Source organism: Pristiophorus japonicus, unplaced genomic scaffold, assembly GCF_044704955.1.
Source record: "Pristiophorus japonicus isolate sPriJap1 unplaced genomic scaffold, sPriJap1.hap1 HAP1_SCAFFOLD_33, whole genome shotgun sequence".
NCBI classification, from domain to species: Eukaryota; Metazoa; Chordata; class Chondrichthyes; family Pristiophoridae; genus Pristiophorus; species Pristiophorus japonicus.
This window is the reverse complement of record NW_027253106.1, coordinates 530,151-553,804: the sequence shown is the minus strand read 5'-3', so window position 1 is coordinate 553,804 and position 23,654 is coordinate 530,151. Positions and strand designations below refer to the sequence as shown.

Genomic DNA, 23,654 nt, shown 5'->3' with positions numbered 1-23,654 from the left:
ACTAACGAAATAATGGAGGGTATCAAATTGAAATCAAAGGTATACATGCGGCCAAGACAAGTGGGAGACGAGAGCAGCGGATTTGGGATTTTTTTTAAGCCAGCAGAGAATGATTAAAAAAATGATTAAAGAGGGAAGATAGATAATGAAAGTAAACCAGTAGGAAATATAAAAACAGATAGTAAGAGTTTCTACAAATTCATAAAAATGAAAGGAATGGCTAATTTAAATGTTTGTCCCCTGGTGGATGACACTGGGGAATTAATATTGGAGAACAGGGAAATGGCAGAGACGTTGAACAAATATTTTGTATTGGTCTTTACAGTAGATGACACTAAAAACATCCCAATAGTGGATAATCAAGCGGATATAGGCAGGGATGAACTTAATACTATCACTATCACGAACGAAGTAATGCTAGTAAAATAATTGCATTAAAGGCAGACAAGTCCCCTGGACCTGATGGTTTTCATCCGAGGGTCTTAAGAGAAGTGGCTGCAGAGGTAATGGCTGCATTTGTTATAATTTCTCCAAATCCCTGGATTCGGAGGCGGTTAGAGCGAATTGGGAAACGGCAAATGTAACGCCCCTTAAAAACGAGACAAGCAAAAAACAGGAAACTATAGATCAGTTATCCTTACATCTGCCGTTGCGAAAATGCTGGAATCCATTATTAAGGAAGCAGTAGCGGGACATTTTGAAAAGCATGATTCAATCAAGCAGAATCAGCATGGATTCATGAAAAGGAAATCATGTTTAACAAATTTTCTGGAGTTTTTGAGGATGTAAGGTGAGGATAAGCGGACACCAGTCGATATGCTGTATTTAGATTTCCAGAAGGCATATGATAATGTGCCACATAATAGGTTACTGCACAAGATAACAGCTCACGGGGTTGCGAGTAAAATATTCGCATCGATAGAGGCTTTGCTAAAAAACAGAAAACAGAGCATCGGGATAAATGCGTACTTTTCCATTTGGCAAATTGTGACTAGTGGGTTCAAGCAGGTATCAGTGCTCGGACCTCAATTATTTACACTCTATATTAATGATTTGCATGACAGGACCGAGTGTAAAGGAGCTAAGTTTGCTGATGATACAAAGATGGGTAGGAAAGCAAATTCTGAGCAGCACAAAAACAAAAAACTGCAAAGGGATATAGACAGGCGAAGTGAGTTGGCAACAGTTTGTCAGTTCCAATATAATATGTGAAAATGTGACGTTACCAACTGTGGCAGAAAGAATAGAAAAGCAAATTAAATTTAAATGGAGAAAAGTTGCAAAGTGCGGCAGTACAGGACACCTGGGGGTCGTTGTGCTTGAAACATAAAAATGAGTATGCAGGTACAGCAATTGATCAGGAAGGCAAATGGAATGTGCGTTTATTGCAAGTGAGATGGTTTATAAAAGCAAATTAGACCTGCTACTATTGTTCCGGGTATTACTGAGGCCACACCTGGAGTACTGCGTACAATTTTAGTCTCCTTATTTAAGGAAGGATATACTTGGAGACTGTTCAGAAAAGGTTCACTCAGTTGATTTCTGAGATGAGGGGGATTGACTTATGAAGATAGGTTAAGTTGGTTGGGGCTATCCAGACTGGAGTTCAGAATAATGAGAGGTAATCTTATCGAAACTTATAAGATAATGAGGACGCTTGACAAGGTGGATGCAGAGAGCATATTTGCACTCATAGGGGAAATGAAAACTAGGGGACATAGCCTTAGAATAAGGGACCGCCCATTTATAAGCACATAAGAACATATGAAATATGAGCAGCAATAGACCATACGGCCCCTCGAGTCTGCACGACTATTTAATACGATAATTGCTGATCGGATCATGGACTCAGGTCCACGTTCCTGCCCGCTCCCCATAACCCCGTAATACCAACATTTAATGTGAAATATGTCTGTTTTCTCACATGTCGGGCGGCTGTGAGAAGCGGAACTTTGAGTCAAAGATGGCGATGCTCAGCCGGGATTGGGAACCTGGACCTCTCGCAATTCAAATGTGACCATCCTAAAGCAAGAATCATACCCCTAGCCCAAAGAGCCGCCAATAGTGGAGAGCTTAGCTCTCAGATTCTTACGGTAGTGAGAAAAGATATTCGACCCATCGTGCTTGCGCTGTCCCTCAGTGACCTATCCAATTAGACCCCCTCTCCACAGTCCGACAAATGTTATCCCTTTGACGAAAATATCATTAATTTGAGACATGACATGAGCAAAGTGCAGCATCCTTGTCAGTAAAAGGGGAATTTGGCGATGTGGTTAACAAAACCATCAGGGGGTTGTCAAAGCTGTAACAAAATAACGACGAGAATGAGATTCGAACACATACGTGCAGAGTACAATTGATCAGCAGTCCATCGCTTTCACTTCTCGATCACCTCGTCGCCGATTCACCACAGCGTCAGCCATTCAATTTCCTGCTTTTTGTATGCAAGCAGAAAGAACGAGCAAGAAAGTCCACTTCACAGCTTGCTCTGCTCACACAACCAGATCGACAATGATGAAAACGTGCCCGTCGATTCTCAAAACAAGCAGACTTGATTTATTACAGATGAGTGACTGGAAGAGATGGTTGGTTTTTCCGCAGAATCACAACAAAGCATATAAAATTTCACGCAGCAAACTAATTGACCGCGGTAGGACTCAAATCTGCAATCCTCTGATAACGTCGCCATTGCAATCGAAGTTAGATGCTCTATCCATTACGTCACGCAGCCTCGATCATCAACGCAAAAAATGCTGTTGTGTCTATTGGGAGCAAATTCGGGGCAACTGCGATATCAAGAATTGGATTAGGAAAAGATGAGCATATTTCGAGTAACTGAACAGATGCACTGCAATTTGGGTGCGCACCGGCGCAGGCAAACCCCATGTAACTTGGAACACTACAGTTTAACAATTCATCCATCGTAGTTCAAATCACACACCTTTTAAACTATACCGGATGATGCAGGATTATGAGAAAATTCGTTTTAAAGGGACAGATTATGAACAGGAAATGACAACCATCCCTCTTAAACAGACACAGAATGATCCGCGACTACAAGCACATCCCTTTTACACAGATGCAGAATGACCCTTGACTGACAGCATTTCCCTTCTAAAAGAATAAAGTGAGATTTCTATCATCCCTGATTGCAATTGTGCAGTGTGTGAATGAGCGTGGGGGTCAGGAACACGCGGGGCTGAAACGATCATTGAAACCAGAGGTGATAGACAGGCAGGAAGGACTGAGGGTCAGAAAACCAACCCAGACAAAAAGCCAATTTACAAATATATATATATATATTTAACATTTAAAAAATAAATACATTTAAATTTTATTTTTGAAAGATTGAATTTGATTTGTTTGAAATAAATAAATAATTGATTCATTATCTAGATTTTTTTCGATTGAATGAAGGCTGTGTGACTGGAAGAATTCCATTGCAAATGAGCGGGTGCAGTCAGTAAATATCCAATCACAATTGCACCAGAATCTTGCTGTAATAAACACTGAGCATTTATTACGCAGAGTCTTAAAATACACTCTGTGAAACGAGAAATGCTGAAATTTCATCACACGCAAAGCACAAAATCTGATTCAATTTTGGCAGGCTCTCTGTTGCTATGTATTTCCCTCAATTTGAAACAGAATGTGCCAAGTTGTCCATGGTGATTGCAATAATTATTACTCATTCACAGAATGTTATGAAATTAATTTAATTTAATTAGCTTTATTTTAATTGATTCAATCCCAGAACGGGCATCGAACCTGTGCTGACGAGGATAGAGCGCTGCATCCTAACCACAAGGTGGCGGTCACAGGGGTGAGTGAACGTTGATGCCGAGAACTCGTGAACCAGTCAAGCGGCCTCTGTGAGAATGTTTAAAGGGAGAATGTTCAAAGTAAACTAGTCGCAACAGCACTGAACTGCAATTAAAAAATACAGCCAAAGCCTGTATTTTTCCCCGGCAGACATTGCGGAAATTAAACGGCGGAAGTTAACCGTTTGAAGATTGAATGTCTTTTGGAACTGGCTCATTTTATTAATTGTAAAACATATGTTATTCTTAAAGAATTGGACATTTTATTGCAGTCCTGTGGTGTTGCGACTTTACCAGAACAACAACAATTTAGCTCCCAGATTAATGCGTGGTATCCGCATTGGTTTCAAAACCCACAAACTGGTGCTTTGGGATTAAAATATCGGACCGTACCTGGATTGCATTGTTGACGCTTCACGTCAATCAAATTTAATTGCAACCCCTTCATCAGAAATCTTTCCAGAGATGCTGCCTGACTGGCTGAGTATATCCAACATTTTCCGATTTAATTTTAGATTTACAGGATTCGCAGTACTTTGCTTTTGAAACTAAAAAGTAACATAAGTTGACGTCATTGGGGATTCAAAAGTCAGTACCTTTTTGTAACTGCAACCGTGAGTCATGCGTGCTGTATATCCTCCCTGCTGCCAGGTAAAGAACATCACTGAGTGGGTGCAGAACATTCTGAGAGGTGAGGGGGAGCAGCCGTGATCTGTGTGCTAACCAATGACAGAAGGAAACAAGGGGATGAGTTCCTTCAGTCAGAGTTTCAAGTGCAATTGAGAAAATTACTGAGCAGGACAACAAAGGTATTCTATGTATTATTCCCAGTGCCTCGCGCTATTGAATTTAGAAATTGCATCGTGTGTCTGGATAAACGGTGCACGAAGTCGGGCTACATATTCGTGGGGCTTTGGGACCAGATCTGGCGCAGGAGGGACCTGTTACCGGGTTGGGTTGTCGGGTTGCACATCAATAGAGCTCGCGCTAAGGGTAACTACTGGGGCGGGTGAGCATTTGAACTAATTTGGCAGTGGATTTGTGTACCAGGATGAAACATCTGTAGATGTTGTTATTATGCCTTTATACATAAAATCCAGATGATTATTATATATCAACTATAGCACTGAATGTGGCCTCAGACAGCAGATTTCAGGCCAGCCTTGGGAAACGATATACCACGCCCCGCCCAAACCTTCCCTTACACCGAGCACAAGCAGAGGAAACACAGGCACAGCAGAATTTGCTGAGGACCGTAGAGAGTAAAATGTTCTTTGATCAGTGATAGCACTAAATATATTCTGGTATCTCTGTGTCAAGTTGCAATTTGTTCTGTGGGATATAAATAAAGTTTGTATATCTGTTTTAGTGTTTATATATTTTGTATAAATGTATTTTCTGTGTGTTCCTTTGTATCTATGTTACTTGTAAACACCTCGCAAATAAACGTAAATACAATTGTAGCACAGCGATATTTAGAGATAAATTCAGTAAAAAAACAGACATAAAAACAAATACATTTATAATAAAACAGATATGAACACAAACAATTTGATTATCAAGGTTCCACACAATTTAATTTACAACTCACATATAGATGCACAAATATATTTATATATTTCACCCAAGGACATCCAAATTCATGGCAAATAACAAAACATTACACACATAAATAAAACACGTCTATGGCGAAAATCTATGGAGTCTCAATAACTGAAGGCTTCTTGCAGAGAGCCGGCACAGACACGGTGGGATGAACAGCTTCCTTCTGTGTTGACTGATTCGATGATTCCTTGTCTTCCTAGTCTTCTTGCTTGTAAGATAGGTTGAACAGGTAGCTGTATGATGGGTGCTCTGATAGCATAGGCTGTGGAGCAATCGGTTAGCGCGCGGTGATTATATGACAGTGTCGGCCTGGGAAATGCCGAGTTTGTGAATTCGAGCTTTTGCATGTGATGTTTGTCCTTTTCAAAGTCAGAGGCCGTTTTCTATTTATACATTTAGTTTTGTCTCTTCCGCCAAGTACCACGGTGCTGTCTGTCTCTCTCACTACGGTTATCTCAGTGGCAATCTGTGGGCTATTTCTAAATGAAAACCCGTGCCTGTTCCTGACATTTAATAATTGAGAATCAAACAATTCCTCATCTGACACTACGGAACTAATGAGCCAACATTTATAACAAGATATAGTTTATTGTCAATATAACAGTCCATCTTGAGTAATATAGGTTCAATTCTGACCAAAACCAAACTATGATCTCAACGTGTTACCAATAAATCGCTTTTTAATGTATTGTCGCATGCGCTACCATTGTAGCTGAAGGAGTTTCACAATTAATAAACATAGAAATCAAGCAATGAAACGGCAGAGATGGTTTTGAGACTGCAGAATGCCCTCGCGCAGAGCAACATTCAAACAAGGTTTAAAAACTGACAGCGTGCAGGAGGAAGGGAGGAGGGGAAAGCGAACCACAGAAATGCCACGGGAGTTTTGGAAGCTTCGGGAGTTTTTCTTTGACCACAACATAGTTGCGCACGGCACGGATATTGTTGCTGTTAAATATGAATAAAATGCAACGTTTGCTTGCAGCTGTTTCTGTTTTGGTCACTTTTAACTGACTAATTCTTAATTCCATTTGCCTGCGATGATTCCATAAATTTTTGTATCCTTGCCATACAAAAATCGATCAATGTGAAACTTCAAAATTTCAATTGATCCCAGCCTCAATAGATTTTTAGGCGAGGATTTATAAGACAGGTGGAACAGGCAGCTGCATAATGGGAGCATCAACACCACACCGCATTTGCATGTACTTATAGAGGTGGAATCGGATCGGGCGCAGTACCTATATGGTAATACAAGCCCCGGAAAATCCGAGGTTGTGAGTTCGAGCTTTACCGAGAAGAGCTGATGGTTTTGATTGTGACATTTCCACAATAATCGAAAGTACAATTGATGTATCCCCCAACATAATCGACGTTTCACGGTTTTATTCTAGCACTTATTTTCCGTTTGCACACAATATTGTAACGGAGGATGAGAGTTGAAATTAGATATTGGATGGAGTGGAGGCGTTTTGACATTTAATCAATAACTCTGATGTAAAGAATAATGTACCGGAAACACACTCGATTTCAAAGGGAAGATATATAAAGGCATTGGTTATGTCCACATATTTCCTGCACCACATCCAATAGAAACAAGGATTTTCCTGAACATTTCGCTGAAAATGTTGTGCTTAGTGTTGCAATTGCTCGTGCATTGGACTTCTCGCTGATTCTGTTCGAGTCCCATCAAAGTCCTATTGTAATTTAATAGAATGGTTACCGCACAGCAGGAGGCCATTCGTCCCATCGAGAGCGTGCCAGCTCTCAGCTAGTCCCACTCCCCTGTCCTTTCCCCATAGCCCTGCAGGACAGGGTTGGCTGGTTCTGAGGCTGGAAAGAAATTGTTTGCAGCAAAGCACAACTGTCTGCGATAACCAAAAGGTTTAATGTTTTGGCCCTGAAATCCACTCAGGTTTACCTGCTCGCGACTACACTGTGTAAAGCTCCATTCATTGCTCGAATAAATAAGAGCTCCAGTTGCGGACTGCATTTCCCTAGCTCAGAGCCTGAGAGATCGCCAGGGAGCGAAGCACGTTTAAACCGTCGCCCAATTATGTTTTATGCTTTTACAACATTTCAAGAGAGCAAAAGAATTTCCCCTCAAGATGCAATGACCTTTTCTGACATTGGCTTCGCATGCATCTTTCTGTCTCTCCCTGTCTCTGCCTCTTGTATTTCTCTGCTTTTCGCTGATTAATTTCACAGGCGTCAATGGACGGCCTGGGCTGATCTAACCTGCAAAAAGGGCAGAAATGGCTAAAGAAAGATGCGCACAATCGGAAAGGAATGGTGTAAATTTGGGGCAAATATGTTCACAGATATGTCCCTTTGCGCTCGCAGTGAAAGAAAGCAGCACCGATTATAGTTGTCTTAAGGTAGAGTGTACATTATGAAAAGGCCGAGACAGACGACAATAAAGAGCAAGTCATGCTGCAAATTCTTATTTGATAATACAGGTCACATATTTAAGATTAGTTTTGGAAACATATTCCAATATTGTTGACTTGGAATAGTCATCAATTCTCCCACGGCAGTTGGACGCCTGTGTCCAGTTGGAAAGCTGCCAGAAAGAACATGCAGAACATTGACTTTCTGCTGAGCAGACCATGAGCCTCCTTCTTGAAAATGGTTTTCCAGTCCCGCTAAGAGGGGATTAAGCATCATGGGAGTTGAATGGAACTGTGCCCACTTGCATAGCAGGACCTGTAGGGGTCATTTCCCCTTCCTTAAAGAACAGTAATGACACAGTTGCAGAATTTGCTCGCACCACTCGCAATTCGCTCCAAAATGAGCTGAGCCGATCACGTGGAGTTAATACAATTCCTACAGTCAGTAAATACAGTTGGCATATCAAGAAAATATAAGAAATCACCGTGACTTAGTCACAGAGCGCGCAGCTTAATGGATAAGGTATGTTATCAGGAAATGACAGTTTTGATGAGATTTAGATTCAAAGCCAATTTATGTAATATTCAGTCAAATGCTTGGAAGGTTTATCAGCAACAAACGCTTAACAACGTAGATGAGCATAATCGATTAGCAGTCCTTTGCCTTAACCTCTCCCCTGCCATCTAGCACAACTCGGCTATTCCATTTCTTTTTGCATCCGTAGAGAACTACGCTGCAAAATGTCCCCTTCACGACGTGTCCTGTCAGTGCACCCAGATCGACAATGTTGAAAATGTACTATCAGCTTCTGTAAGCAAACGGCGTTTAGTTACTACAGGATGGCTGTGAAATGTCTCCTCAAAAAATGAGGTGCGGGCCCCTTTTAAATAGACCAGGCAGCTGGACACGCCGTTTTCAAAACAGACCAAATGCAGAACTCTCTACAGTTAGACCACATTAGGCGTACTGTGTACAATGCTGGTCGCCATATTAAAAAGAAGATAGCGAGGCTCTGGATAGGGTGCGGAGAAGATCGTATACTATCAGGAAAGAATCGACAGGCTTAATTTAATTTTTAGTGAAACGTGAAGTCTGAGGGGTGACCTAATAGAGCGCTTTAATATCCTGAAAGGTTTTGACAGAGTAGATACAGAGTGTTTTCACTTGTGGGGAAGAGTATTACGAGAGACCATCATTATAAGAAAAATCAGCAACAAATCAAATTTGGAATTAAGAAGAATCTTCTTTGGCCAGAGAGTGGTAAGAATGTAGAACTTACTACCACCAGACAGGTGGAATCAAATATTATCGATGGATGTAAGGAGCCGTTAGATAAATAAATGAGGGACAACTGAATGGAGGGCTATGCTGAAAGTGCTCGATGTGGAAAGAGGGGAGGATGCTCCAGTGGACCACAACGTCGATATTGACAGGTTGGGCCGAAAAGCCGGTTTTTGCACTGAATATCCTATATGATATCATGAATTCGGCACCTATGAGTCCATTTCAAAACCAACATCTCGCAACTTTCAGACCTAGAGGAAATAACACTGATTAATATTCTGGGCTTACAGTCTTTCAAAAAGATGTCAAAATTTATGCTCCTTAAAACCGACCTCTTTGACCAAGTTTTGGGCAACTGCCATAATTTCTCTTTTATGTGGATCGGTGTCAGCGTTATTTAATTTTATTTAAGCTGTTGTGGAGCACCCTCTGACGTCTAACTATGTTACAGGCGCTACATAAATGCAAGTTGTTGTTGTTGTTGTAATATTTCATCATTGTCTCCCTGTTTCAGGATGCAAAGAAAACGTGCTCGTTGAGGAGGCATGCAGCATATTTGCCTTTATTAGCCGAGGTATATTGTACAATACAACTGAAGTTATGCTTGAGATATGTAAAACATTATTTGGGCCACAGCTAGAGTACTGCGCACACATCAGTATAGGAAAGATGTAATTGCACGAGAGAGGGTGCAAAAGAGATTTACGAGGATGTTGCATGGACTGGAGAATTTTAGCTATGTGTAATGATTCGATAGGCTGGGTTTGTTTTCATTGGAACATTGGGAGCTGAGGGGAAACATTATTGATGTGTTCAAAATTCTGAGGGGCCGAAAGAGAGTGGATGGGAAGGAACTATATTTTTGATCACAATGGTCAACAAATAGGGGAGATAGATTTAAAGTCATTGGTAGCAAGTTGAGAGGGGAATTGACGGGTAATGGCTTCACCCAGAGCAAGTTGGGAGTCTGGAACTCACTGCCTGAAAGGATGGGAGAGGCAGAAACCCTCAGCGCATTTAAAACGCGCTAGGATATGCACTTGAAATGAAATAACCTACAGGGCTACGGACCAAAAGCTGGAACATGGGATTCCTCTGGGTAGCTCTTTGTTGGCCGGCGTTGACCGAATGGGCCGAAATATCCTTCTTCCCTGCTGTAAATAATCATGATTCTATGATTCAGTTCTAAGCGAGGATCTAACTACAAGTAAGCCGGACGTGGAGACTTTATGAGTAGAATTAAGAGATAGGAAAGGATTTAAGACAATAGTGGAAGTTGTATATATACCCCCTAGTCGCAGCTGTGAAGCAATAGAATATATATATGTAGAGATTAGACAAGCGTGTATTCAAGACAGTGTGGTTTTAATATGTGATTTAAATTTTCATATATATTGGGATAATCGGACTAGCTCCTGTCAGAAAAATTGTGAATTTCTTGAGTGTGACCGGGCTAGTTCTATAACAATATGTTCCAGAACGAACAAGGGGCATGCCAATTTACATTTAGTAATGAGTAACGAGCCGGATTTACTCAACAGCCAAAGGGTAAGAGAAAATGTATTTAATAGCGATCAAAACATGATCGACTTCAACGTAACGTTTGACAGGGAGATACATGAAACAGCTACTACCATTCTAGATTTCTGTAAGACCGACTTCAAGGGGCTGAGAGAGAGACTTTCCAGAATACACTGGGAAAAATCTGTTATTGGTAAAACGACAGGAGGTGTTAAAAATAATTAAAAGTAATAAAAAATCAATTTATCCCCCTGAGGGGCCAAAGAAAACAGGCATGGACGACTAAAGAGGTAACGGACCACTGTAAACGGACACAAATGCGAAAAATAGCACAGATCCTGGTGAATGGGAAAGGTACAAAGAAGAGCAAAGGGACACAAAGCAGATAGTAAGTGGTACAAAGAGGGAGATTGAAAATAACCGATTGGTGAAATGAACAGACACATAGCAGATGTAAGTTAACGCAGAGAATTATGAAGTGAAACATTTTGGTAGGATGAGGAGAGGCAATGTGAATTAATGATACAATTTTAACGGGGCCAGATTTATACATGAAAATTTAAATCCCCATTTAAGCATCTGCCTGTGGAGATCAATGATCCTGAAACCAGTCATAATGCTCCCTGTATTGTATTAACCAACTCTAAAACGTACAATTTTAAAGAGGGGGCAGGATCTGGAAGACATGGGGACGTTTCCTTTGTTAATAGACGAATAGAGTCGAAAAACAAGGAAGTTATGCCAAACAATTATAAAACACTTATGAGGTCTTAGCTGGAATGTTGCGTGGGGAACACGCTTCAGGGAAGAAGTCAAGCCCTTGTAGAGGATGCAGAATAGATTTACTAGAATACTGCCAGAGTTGGGGACCTCATTTATACGAAGAGACTGGAGAAGCTGGGATTTTTCTCCTTAGAATAGAAAATGTTAAGAGGCGATATATGGCGCTAGTTCAAAATTATGAAGTGTTTTGATAGTGAAAAAGGAAAAAGCTTCAAAATATGACATTTAAAGTGATAAAATATCGATAAGCACAGATGGGGGTCGAACCCATGATCTTCGGTTTACGAGACCGACGCCTTACCACTTGGCCACCGCGCCCTGATGAATTGTGTGACTGGCGTCATATTGTTACCGAATCCCACATCATTTCAATTCGGTTGTACAAACACAGACGCATATGCAAAGACAGAAAGTGGGATAATGGAACGGGCAAATGACCAGCGCCATTTATTTGAAACTATCATAAAACATTTCATAAAATCATACATACCGATGGAGAGTACTTGGTCCATCGTACTCTTGAACGAGCTATCCAATTATTCCCAGATCTTTCCACAACGCCCTGCAAAATGTGCCTCTTCAAGCATTTATCCAATTCCATTTTGAGGGTTAATATTGAATCTGCAGTGCTACGGGGAAATAACAGGGTGGTAAGACGAGCTGAGAGTCAGCACGGGCTCAACGGGCAGAACTGCCTTCATCCATGCTGAAACAATTCTATGAATCGATGACTCTATGATTCACCAACTTTTCAGCAGTGCATTACAGATCAAAGCTTAAAAAAAAACATTTCTCCTTCACTTTCATCTGTTTCCTCTGTTGTCCTCTGGATGTTGACAGGACTGGATAGTTTTGGGTATGGAGAAAGATTGGGGTTGTTTTCTTCGGAACAGATGAGGATAAAGGGTGACATAATTGACGTGTATAACATTATGCGGGGCCGAGATAGTGTGCATAAGAAACACCTGTACCCCTGAGCAGAAAGGTCAATAACCAGGGGGCATAGATTTAAAGTAATTGGTAAAAGGATTACACGAGAGTCGAGGAGAAATGTTTTCGCCCAGAATGAATTTGGGTCAGGAACTCACTGACTGAAAAGTTGGTGGAGAGACAATCCCTCATCACATTTAAGTAGTACTTGTATATGGATTGAATCGCCCTAATCTGCAACGCTACAGATCAAAAGCTGGGAAGTGCGATAAGGCTTGATAGCTCTTTTGATTGGCGGAAATAGGATGGGCCGAATCCTCTCCTTCCCTGACGCAAACTTCTCCGATTCTATGATTCTATGAGGTGGGGAATGCTCTTTTGTTTCCTGCACATATCTCTATCCCACCATCGATGGGATCTTGCTGTGTGGTAATTGGATGCCGTATTGCCCAACAGCACATCCAGTGACTACACTTCAAGAAGTACTTCATTTTTGGTAAAGCACGTTTTAATAAAAATATTAATTCAGTGCATGTGGGCGTAGCTAGCAAGGCTGATATGTATTGCCAAACCCTAATTGCGTTTGAGAAGATAGTGATGAAAAAACTTCGTGGACCACTGCAGTACTTGGATATGCACTTGATGGCTACGGTCCAAGAGCTAGAAATTAGATTTGACAGCATACTACACAGTCCACCAGCAAGGACGCGATGGGCTAAATGGTTTCCTTCTGTGCTGTAAATTTCTATGGCTCTGTGGTTCAGTCACTGACTGATGGTACTACAAATGTACTGTTGTAGAAGGAGTTCCAAGATTTTCACCGCACGATAATGGAAAGGCGATATATTTCCTGGTTCATTATCTGCAGAGTTGATACTCGAGTTGGAAAAATCAATCTTCAACGATCATGCCCACTTCTGATCTTATGATGAAGGGCAGGTCATTGATGAAGCAGGTGATGATGAACACCTGCAGCGATATCCTGGGCTAAGATGATTGGCGTCGAACCACAACCATCTTCTTTTAGGCTAGGTATGTCTCCAGCAGTGGAGATTAACCCCGCAATCATTTCAACGTTAGAAGCCTCCTTGATGAAACATTCGACCAAATACTGTTTTGATGTCAAGGACAATAAGTCTCGCCTCATTTTAGAATTAATCACTTTTGGCCATATTTGGACCAAGGCTGTAATGATGTCTGGAGGCTGGGGGTCCTGTCGGAACTCAAACTGAGCAACGGGGGGCAATTGGGTCATCCTATGTTGGTGAAAGATGCTGCAGGAATGCAAGCTGGTGCATTTACTGTTTGAAAACAGCGCACACTGCATGATGTAGGATCACATGCGTCATCGACCAGAAATCTTACTCCAACCTTCCTCTTCCCACAGCCCCTAACCAGAGTTTCAAAGCGTGGCACGTTTTAAAACGCCAGTTTTAAAAAAATTGTTTCATTCTATATTTCTTAAAGATTAAGAAGGCACAACAGGAAGACAGATATCCCAGTTTGCCGATGATGCAAATATTGGTGATCTGGTAAGGAGGGCAGTCGTTAGCGTATACTTATAAACATATATTGATAGATTAAACGAATGGACGATTCAGTGGCAGATAGATTCCAAACAGGTAATTGTGTGGTCACCCATTTTCGATCACAAAGTTTAGATCCGAGTCCTAATTAAATGGAGCACAGCTCGGAGGGATTGATTTCCAAAGTGGTTTGCAGTCCAAGTGCCCATCCCGCTAACCTGCAGTAGCAAGTTACAAATATATTCGAAACAACTAATGGCATGTTAGGCTTTATAACTAGGAGTTGGACTATAATGCAATGGAAGTTTTTCTTCAACTGAACAGAGATGTAGTTATACTATATCTGGAGTACTCTAAGTTATAGAATATAATAGATTCATAGAAGTTTACAGCACAGAAGGAGGCAATTTCGGCCCATCCTGTTCTTGCCACGGTTACTCAGCCTAATCCCACTTTCCAGCTCAAGGTCCATAACCCTGCACGTTACGGCACTTCAGGTGCACATCCAAATACTTTTTAAGTTTTAAGGTTTCTGCCTCTACCACTCGGTAGGCAGTGCATTTTAGACAACCACAACTAACTGCATGTGGAAATTTCACATCACATCTCCTGTAAACCTTTTCCAAATACTATAAATGTATGCCCGCTGGTTGTTGAGTCCTCTGCTATGGGAAATAAAGCGTTTCTATCCATTATATCCAGTCCGTTTGTGGGCACGGCCCCTTAGAAATGATAGGCTGGATTGGAATGTGTACAGTTCTTTATCACCAGAATGTTACCAGGTTGCGACGGGTTAAATTATGTGGAGAGATTACATAAACTAGGCCTGTACTCCCTGGAATATAGAAGGTTAAGTGGTGATTTGATTGAGCTTTTTAAAATTTTAAGACGAATTGATAAGATAGATAGAGAGAAAGCTTTTTTTTACCGTTCGTGGGGGAGTTTACGACAAGAGGACATAATGTTAAAATCAGAGGAAGGCCATTCGGCAGAGAAGTTAGGAAAATCTTCTTCACGTAAAGGGTGATGGATTTATCTTCTACAAAAAGCAGGATATATAGTAGCTCAATTAAAAATGTTAATTTTAGATTGATAGTTTTTGCTAGACATTGATTAAAATGATGTAGAGCCAATGCAGATAGATGGAGTTACGATTGAGGTTAGCCAAGAATTAACAGAATGGCGAATAGGCACAAGGGGCGGAATGGCCTAATTCTGTTCCTGTGTTCAGTCAATTGGCAGAACTCCTATTATAAATAAAGAAATGTTGTCTTGAAGGGTTAATTAAAATATATTCTTTGCAGAAATTATGGATCGCTTACACGCTTTCATAACAAACAAGCATTAAGTCTAATTGTCAAACCAGTTGGTTGAACATTTACCAGGAACAGAGACACATCAGTTGGATTTTAATTCCAACCCATTAACATCTCGGCCATCCTGGTCATGGGCACGCTGCAGTGCAGTGCTTGGAAATTCGGCAAATTGATTAGAGACTCAAAATTTAGTTTTCAGCGCAGAGCAAACTTCACGTCTGCATACTATGCAAACGTGGGAGGATATATACCTTGTGTTTAACTGTGGGCGGTGAAAAGCTGTACCACAATAGCAAAGCACTAGGTAAACAACGCATTGAACTGATCGTCCGTAACTTGACAACAAACCCCCGTGCTTTAACCCACAGAACATGTAATCTTCCCGTCAACACTGAACATCTTTGAATGAATAATGTTAAAATGCGCGACAACCACCCAGTATCAGCAAGCTCAGATTGAACCAGCGCATAAAGAGATAACTCATAAGGTATGGAGTAAACTGATGTGGGTAGCGATGGAGAGTGACAGAGATAAAGTCATATTTGGACGGATAAACAGATCCCCAATGAGAAAAGCTTACAGAAATTAACTGCAACTGAAATAGATATACAGCGAGACTGACACGCGGAAAGAAAGTCAGATTCAGAGAGAAATATAATGAATCATAGAGAGAGAAAAAGAGAGCCAGAACATTAAAGGTGAGAAAATCCCTGCTGGCACGGCCGGAAATTAAATCCGTAATCTGAGGTTTACAGGTGAAAACACAAGATAACTGAGAGAGGATTGTAGCATCACAGAAGCATGGCTAGAGATACTTTCCCCAGAGCACGGCAAACTGTTCGCCATCAACTATTTACTCAATTTGCTTCGAGAGGTTGTCACCCCTCATCTTAAGAGTGTGCAGGTAGAGAGGGAGTGGGTGACTAGCAGACAGAATAGCAGTACTCGGCAGGTAGTGCATGAGGTCCCGAGTCCATCTCACTCGTCAACAGACATGAGCTTCTGAGTACCGGTGTGGAGATAGTGTCTCTGGGGAGTGCAGCCAGATCCAAATCCACGGCACCGCAGGTGGCTCAGCTGCACAGGGGAGGAGGGAGAAGAATGGCAGAGCTATAATGGTAGGTGATTCAATAGTCAGGGGAGCAGACAGGCGTTTCTGCAGCCGCAGCCGTGACACCAGAATGATATGATGACTCCCTGGATCCAGGGTCAAGGATGTCACCGAGCGGCTGCAGGGCATTTTGATGGAGGAATGTGATCAGTCAGAGTTCATTTTCCATACTGTTACCAATGACATAGCTAGAAAGAGAGATGAGTTCTTGCAGGCAGAGTTTAAGGAGCTACGAGAGAGATTAAAAAGCAGGACCTGAAAGGTAGTAATCTCAAGAATACTCCAGGTGCCACGAACGAGTGAGTACAGAGATAGGAGGATAGAGCAAATTAATGCATGGCAGGAGAGATGGTGCAGGAGGGAGGGCTTTAGTTTCCTGAGAAATTGGGTCCACTTCTGGCGGATTTGCGACGTGTACCGAATGGGTTGCACCTCAACAGATCCGGGACCACTAACCTCGCGTGGTGGGGGGTGGGAGGGCTGGAGGTTTCGGTTGCTCGTGCTGTGGGAGAGGGTTTAAACTAGTTTGGCAGGGGGATAGGAACCTGAGAATCGATTCAATAGGGAGGCGAGTAGAGTTTGAATTAAAAAGCAAAAATGTAGAAAGTGACCTGTAGGACAGAAGAAACAAGCAGGAAAAAAGGGTAAAATATAAATTTTAAAGCTTTTTCTCTAAATGCACGTAACATTCGTAACAAAACAGATGAGTTGACGGCACAAATAGATACAAATGAGTATGATCTGATATTCATTACAGAGACGTGGTTGCAAGGTAACCAGGACTGGAAACTAAATATTCAGGAGTATTTGATATTTTGGATGGACAGACATAAAGGAAAAAGATGAGGGATGATCTTATAGAAACATTTAAAATAATGAAAGGGATAGACAAGATAGAGGCAGAGAGTTTGTTCTGTTCGGAGAGACTAGAACTAGGAGACACAACCTCAAAATACGGGGGAGCCAATTTAAAACCGAGTTGAGAAGGAATTTCTTCTCCCAGAGGTTTGTGAATGTGTGGAATTCTCTGCCCAATGAAGCAGTTGAGGCTAGCTCATTGAATGTATTCAAGTCACAGGTAGATAGCTTTTTAACCAAAAAGGGAATTAAGGGTTACGGGGAGCGGGCGAGTAAGTGGCGCTGAGTCCACGGCCAGATCAGCCATGATCTTGTTGAATGGCGGAGCAAGTGCGAGGGTCTAAATGGCCTACTCCTGTTCCTAATTCTTATGTTGTTATGTTAAGAGGTGGGGTCACACTGTTAATAAAAATGGGATCAGTGCATTAATGAGAAACAATATCGGCTCAGAGGATCAAGAGGTTGAATCAGTTTGGGTGGAGTAAAAGGAACAATAACAGGAAAAAGTCGCTGGTGGGAATAGACTATAGGCCCCCTAACCGTAGCTACATGGTTGGACAGAGTATAAATCAAGAAATAATGGAGACTTGTAAAAAAGGAACAGCAATAATCATAGGTGATTTAACCTTCATATTTACTGGAAACACTTAATTGGTCAGGGTCGCCTTGAGGAGACGTTCATAGAGTGTATTTGGGATAGTTTACTTCGACAGTACATGCTACCCCAACCAGGGAGCAGGCTGTCTTAGATCTAGTACTGTGTAATGAGACAGGATTAATAAATGATCTCAGAGTAAAAGATCGTATAGGAATGAGTGGCCATAATATGGATGAATTTTAAACTCAGTTGGAGGGAAAGAAATTTGGTTCTCCAACCAATGTCCGAAGCATAAATAAGGGGGACAACAAAGGTTGGCTAAAGTAGATCGCAAAATAGACTAAAGTGTGGGACGGTTGTAGAGCAGTCGCAGACATTTAAGGACATATTTTATAACTCGGAACAAAAATGTATCCAATGAGTAGGAAAGACTGTAAGAGAAGAGATAACCATCCGTGTCTAACTAAGGAAATAACGGAGGGTTTGAAATTGAAATCAAAGGCACACAATGTGGCGAAGACGAGTGGGAGACTAGAGCAGCAGAGAACGATTAAAAACATGATTGAAGAGGGAAGATAGATTATGAAAGTAAACTCGAAGGATTTATAACAACAGATAGTAAGAGTTTTTACAGATACATAAAACGGAAAAGATTGGTTAATATGAATGTTGGTCCCCTGGAGGATGAGATTGGGGGTTAATATTGGAAGTCAGGGAAATGGCAGAGACATTAAACAAATATTTTGTATTGACCTTTGCAGTAGATGATACTAAAAACAATCCAAGAGTGGATAATCAAGCGAATGTAGGCATGGATGACTATCACTATCAAGAAGGAAGTACTGCTAGTAAAATAATTGGACTAAAGGCGGACAAGTCCCCTGGACCTGATGGCTTTCATCCCAGGATCTTAAGTGAAGTGGCTGCAGAGATAGTGGATGTATTCGTTATATTTTCTCAAAATTTCCTGGATTCGGGGCGGATTGGAAAACCACAAATGTAACGCCCCTATTTAAAAATTGAGGCAAGCATAAAACTGGAAACTATAGACCAGTTAGCCTAACATCTGCCTTTGCGAAAATGCTGGAGTCCATTATTAAGGAAGCAGTAGCGGGACATTCAATCAAGCAGAATCAGCATGGTTTTATGAAAAGGAAATCATATTTAACAAATTGCTGGAGTTTTTGAGGATGTAACGAGTGGATAAGGCGGAACCAATGTATGTGGTGTATTTGGATTTCCAGAAGGCATTTGATAAGGTGACACATAAGAGGTTAATGCACCAGATAACAGCTCACGGGGTTGGGAGTAAATCAAAGATAGAGGCTTCGCTATATAAGAGAAAACACAGCGTCTGGATAAATGCGTCATTTTCCAGTTGGCAAACAGTGACTAGTGGAGTGACGCAGGTATCGGTACTGGGTCCTCAACTAATTACAAACTATATTAATGACTTGGATGAAGGAACCGAGTGTAATGTAGCTAAGTTGTCTGATGATACAAATAGGGTCGGAAAGCAAATTCTGAGGAGGACACAAAAAATCTGCAGAGAGATATAGTTAGGCTAAGTGAATGGGCAACAAGTTGGCAGTTGCAATATAAGAGGTTACCTACTTTGACAGAAATAATAGAAAAGCAAATTATAATTTAAATGTAGAAACGTAGCAAAGTGATGCAATACAGGGACAGATGAGAGTCCTTGTGCATGAAACACAAAAATTAGTATGCAGGTACAGCAATTAATCAGGAGGGCGAATGGAATGTGCGTTAATTGCAAGTGAGAAAGAGTATAAACCAGATCAGTCCTGCTACAATTGTACCAGGTATTAGTGAGGCCACACCTGGAGTACTGTGTGCAGTTTATTCTCCGTATTTAAGGAAGGATATACTTGCAATGGAAACTGTTCAGAGAAAGTTCACACAGTTGATTTCGGAGATGAGGAGAGTTGACTTATGAGGATAGGTTAAGTAGGTTGGGACCATCCGCAGTGGAGTTCAAAAGCATGAGAGGTAATCTTATCGAAACTAATAAGATAATGAGAGGGCTCGACACGTTAGGTGCAGAGAGCATATTTGCACTCATAGGGGAAAGTAAAACTAGGGGTCATCGACTTAGAATAAGGGACCGCCCATTTATAAGAACATAAGAACGTCCGAAATATGAGCAGGAATAGGCCATACGGCCCCTCGAATCTGCACCACCATTTAATCCGGAAATTGCTGATCGGATCATGGATTCAGGTCAACTTCCCTGCCCGCTCCCTTATTGGTTAAGAAAGTGTCTCTGACTTAAATTTATTCAATATCCCGGCTTGCAGAGCTCTCTAAGGCAGCGAAGTCCACAGATTTACAACCCTCTGAGAGAAGAGATTCCTCCTCATCTCAGTTATAATAGGCGGCCCCTCTTTCTGAGATGATGACCCTTGTTCGAGTCTCCCCTATCAATGGAAAGCTCCTCTCTGCATCCACCTTGCCAAGCACCCTCTTTTACATATAGGTTTTGATAAGATCCCCTCTCATTCTTCTGAATTCCAATGAGTAGAGGACCAGCCTCCTCAATCTTTCCTCATAAATCAAGCCCCTCATCTCTGGAATCAACCGAGTGAACCTTCTTTGAACTTCCTCCAAAGCAATTATCCTTTCGTAAATTTGGAAACCAAAACTACACACAGTATTCCAGGTGTGGCCTCACAATACCCGACATAACTGTTGCAAGACTTCACTGCTGTTATACTCCATCTCCTTTGCAATAAACGCCATGATTCCACTGGCCTTCCTGATCATTTGCTGTACCTGCAGACTAACCTTTTGTGTTTCATGCACAAGTACCCACAATTCCCGCTGTACTGCAGCACGTTGGAATTTTTCTCCATTTAAATAATAGCTTGCTCTTTGCTGTCAAAGTTTTTTCTGTCAAAGTGCATGACCTCACACTTTCCAACATTATACTCATACATTGGTTTTCATCCCACCTTTATATCGTCAGCAAACTTCGTTACATTACACTCGGTCCTTTCTTCCCAGTCGTTAATGTAGATTTAAAACTGAGATGAGGAGAAACTTCTTTTCTCAATCGTTGAAAATCGATGGAATTCTCTTCCTCAGAGAGCTGTAGAGGCTGGGTCAATGAATAAATTAAAGTCGGAGATAGACATATTTTTCAGTGATAAGGGAGTAAAGGCTTATGGGGAGGCAGCGGGGGAAGTGGAGCTGCGTCCTTGATTAGATCTTCCATGATTTATTCAATGACGGAGCAGGGTCAAGGGGTCAAATACTCCTACCCAGAATTCTTATGTTCTTATGTACTTAAGAAAGTTCTGATCGCATCTGCAGCAACCAACTGTTCAGACAATTCATTCAAAACCTTAATTAATTTGTGAATAAGTCAGTAATCTCCTCATCTCAACTCCGGTTCATTTGTCAGCTAAATTGCTAATTTAAATCTGAGATTGATAGATTTTTGCTAGATAATGGTAGGAATTGATTTGGTGTCAAAGCAGATGGATGAAGTTAAGATATTGGTCAAACATTATCTCACTAAATGGTGGAACCGGCTCGAGGGTTCGACGACCCCTGCTTTTATTTTCCGTCAATCAGCAGAGCACCTATTGTAAATGTAGGAACGCTTCCTGGAATTGTAAAATATAAATACTAAACCTTCCTTTCCAATGATTATAACAATTTACCAAGTTATCATAACAGACAACATCTGCTAGTACTGAAGCTCAACCCAAGCCAACATTCGCACAGTTGATTTTCAGTCCAAAACCTTAATCACTCAGCCAACATGACGATTGAAGCAAAAAGTGCAATTTTCGACAATTGAAGAAATTCATTCCACACCAAATACCAATCCGTTGATAATGCCAGTGATTTGAAAGCTGCTGTAAAAAAAAATAACATCAATTACTTTTTAGATTCCTGGCCCTCATTCTCCCTATCACTATAGTCGTCCAATCCCTCTGATCATCCATTCCCCACCAGGACGGCTTGAGGCCCCTCCATTTCTTCATTGAACGGATGCTCAACCAGTTCCCATCTACCGTCAATTCATCCGCCTGGCGGAACTTGATTTAAACTGGCATTGGACAACTTCTCCTTTGACTCCACACGCTTACTGCAAATTAAATGTGTTGCTAGGGTATCCCGCAAGTGGCCCAGATATGCCTGTATTTCAATGGTATATGTGCAACATTCTTTGTTCTCGTCCTACTCATGTCCGATCCATCACCTCGTTTTCTGGTACATTGATGAGTTTATCTGTGCCATTTTCAGCTTTCGCAGCAAACTCGAAATTAAGTCAACTTTGCTTTAAATTTCCACCCTTCCCTGTCCTAAACATGGCCCATCTCCGATTCTTCCCTTCCTTTCCTCGATTTCGCTACCTCCATTGCTGAGGATAGTCGGCCGACCAATATCTACTATAACCCCACTGATTCCCACATCTACCTTAACTACACTTTTCCCCACTCGCTTTCTATAAGGACTTCTTTCCATTCTCCCAGTTTCTCCATCTCCATCGTATCTGTCCTGACGATGGCAAAGTCAATACCAGTGCTATCGATATGTAGCTAAATTTTTCTCCAGCAAGAAAAACCCACGACCCGAGTACACATGACCCTTGAACTTCTCCTGCCCATTTCCCGCACTTCTGCTCTCATCCCTTCTCCTTCCTCGCAGAACCACGATAGAGTTCCACTTGTGCTTAACATTCACCCCACTAACCGCCACATTCAACGGATCATCCTGCCCCATTTCTGACACATCCAACGTGGTCCCACCATCAAATACATTTTACTTTCCCCTCTCTCTTCAGCAGTGCAAAGGGACCAGTCTATCCGGCACGCCATGGTCCACTATCCAATCACCAGCAACAATGCTTTCCTTCCCACAGAGCCTTCCAGTGCAAGCGCAGGAGAAGCAACACGTGGCCATTTTCTCCTCCCGGTCCACAGTCCAGGCCAGTATAGGTGAAACAACCACTTACTTGCACTTCTTTCAACATAGTATTCTGTATCGACTGAAATCTCCTCGACATTGGGGCGACCAGGCACATATTATGTGAGCACTTTACCGAGCAGCTCATTTCAGTCCGCAACAAGAACCCCAAGCTTTCGGTCGTCTGTCTCGTCCTCCTACACTGTTCCCATGAAGCTCAACGTAAGTTCGAGGAACAGCAGCTCATCTTTCCATTCGGCACTTTACAGCCTTCCGGGCTCAACGTTGATTTCAACAATTTCATAATTCTAACCACTGCTCCCATTTTTTCGGACAGTAGCTGTTAGTAATGATTTTGCTATTCTCTCTTACCCTTTCTCTAGAAGCATATTTTTTTTCTTGAAGTGTCCCTTTATCATGCCCTTTCGGTTTTGTCATGACATCATTTCTTCTTTCCACCATGTGACAGGATTTCCTTTTCGCTCTTTCCTGCCCTCCACCTCTCCCTGCTTAAGTACCTGCTTAAAATCTGTAACACCTCCAACTTCTGACACTTTTGATGAAATATCATCGATGTGAAACATTATCTCTGTTTCTCATTTCACTAATGCTGCGTGTCTTGTTGTATATGTTCAGCAATTTCTATTTGCATTTCCTATTGCCAGCATCCCCAGTATGTTGCTTCAGAAAAAGTAACATCAGTGCTATGGATGAGAGGTTTCCTTATCAAGTGGTGATGAGGCGATCCTGTCAAACCGGAAAGAGCGGGTTCAACCTCTGTCTGCGCTTTCAAATAAGTTCCCGTCGATCTCCTGTTGTTACGAGCAGTCCATAATTATCTCAAATGGTAATCGATCAAGAGGTTCACTGACCCGGGAGTTTGAAAAGCCATTGAATGTTTCTGAGTCCGTTAATGTTCCCAATCTTTTGCTAAATGAATTTATCTGTAGTCACGTGCAGAACATTATTACC

The 23,654-nt window shown here is 41.6% G+C and overlaps 1 non-coding gene across 1 annotated transcript; it reads right to left on the bottom strand.

Annotated features, from left to right (window-relative positions):
- Positions 1 to 11,651: 11,651 nt before the first annotated feature.
- On the bottom strand, positions 11,652 to 11,723 carry trnat-cgu (transfer RNA threonine (anticodon CGU)). Its single transcript has one exon. It is a non-coding gene; the product is annotated as a tRNA-Thr (tRNA).
- Positions 11,724 to 23,654: the final 11,931 nt, after the last annotated feature.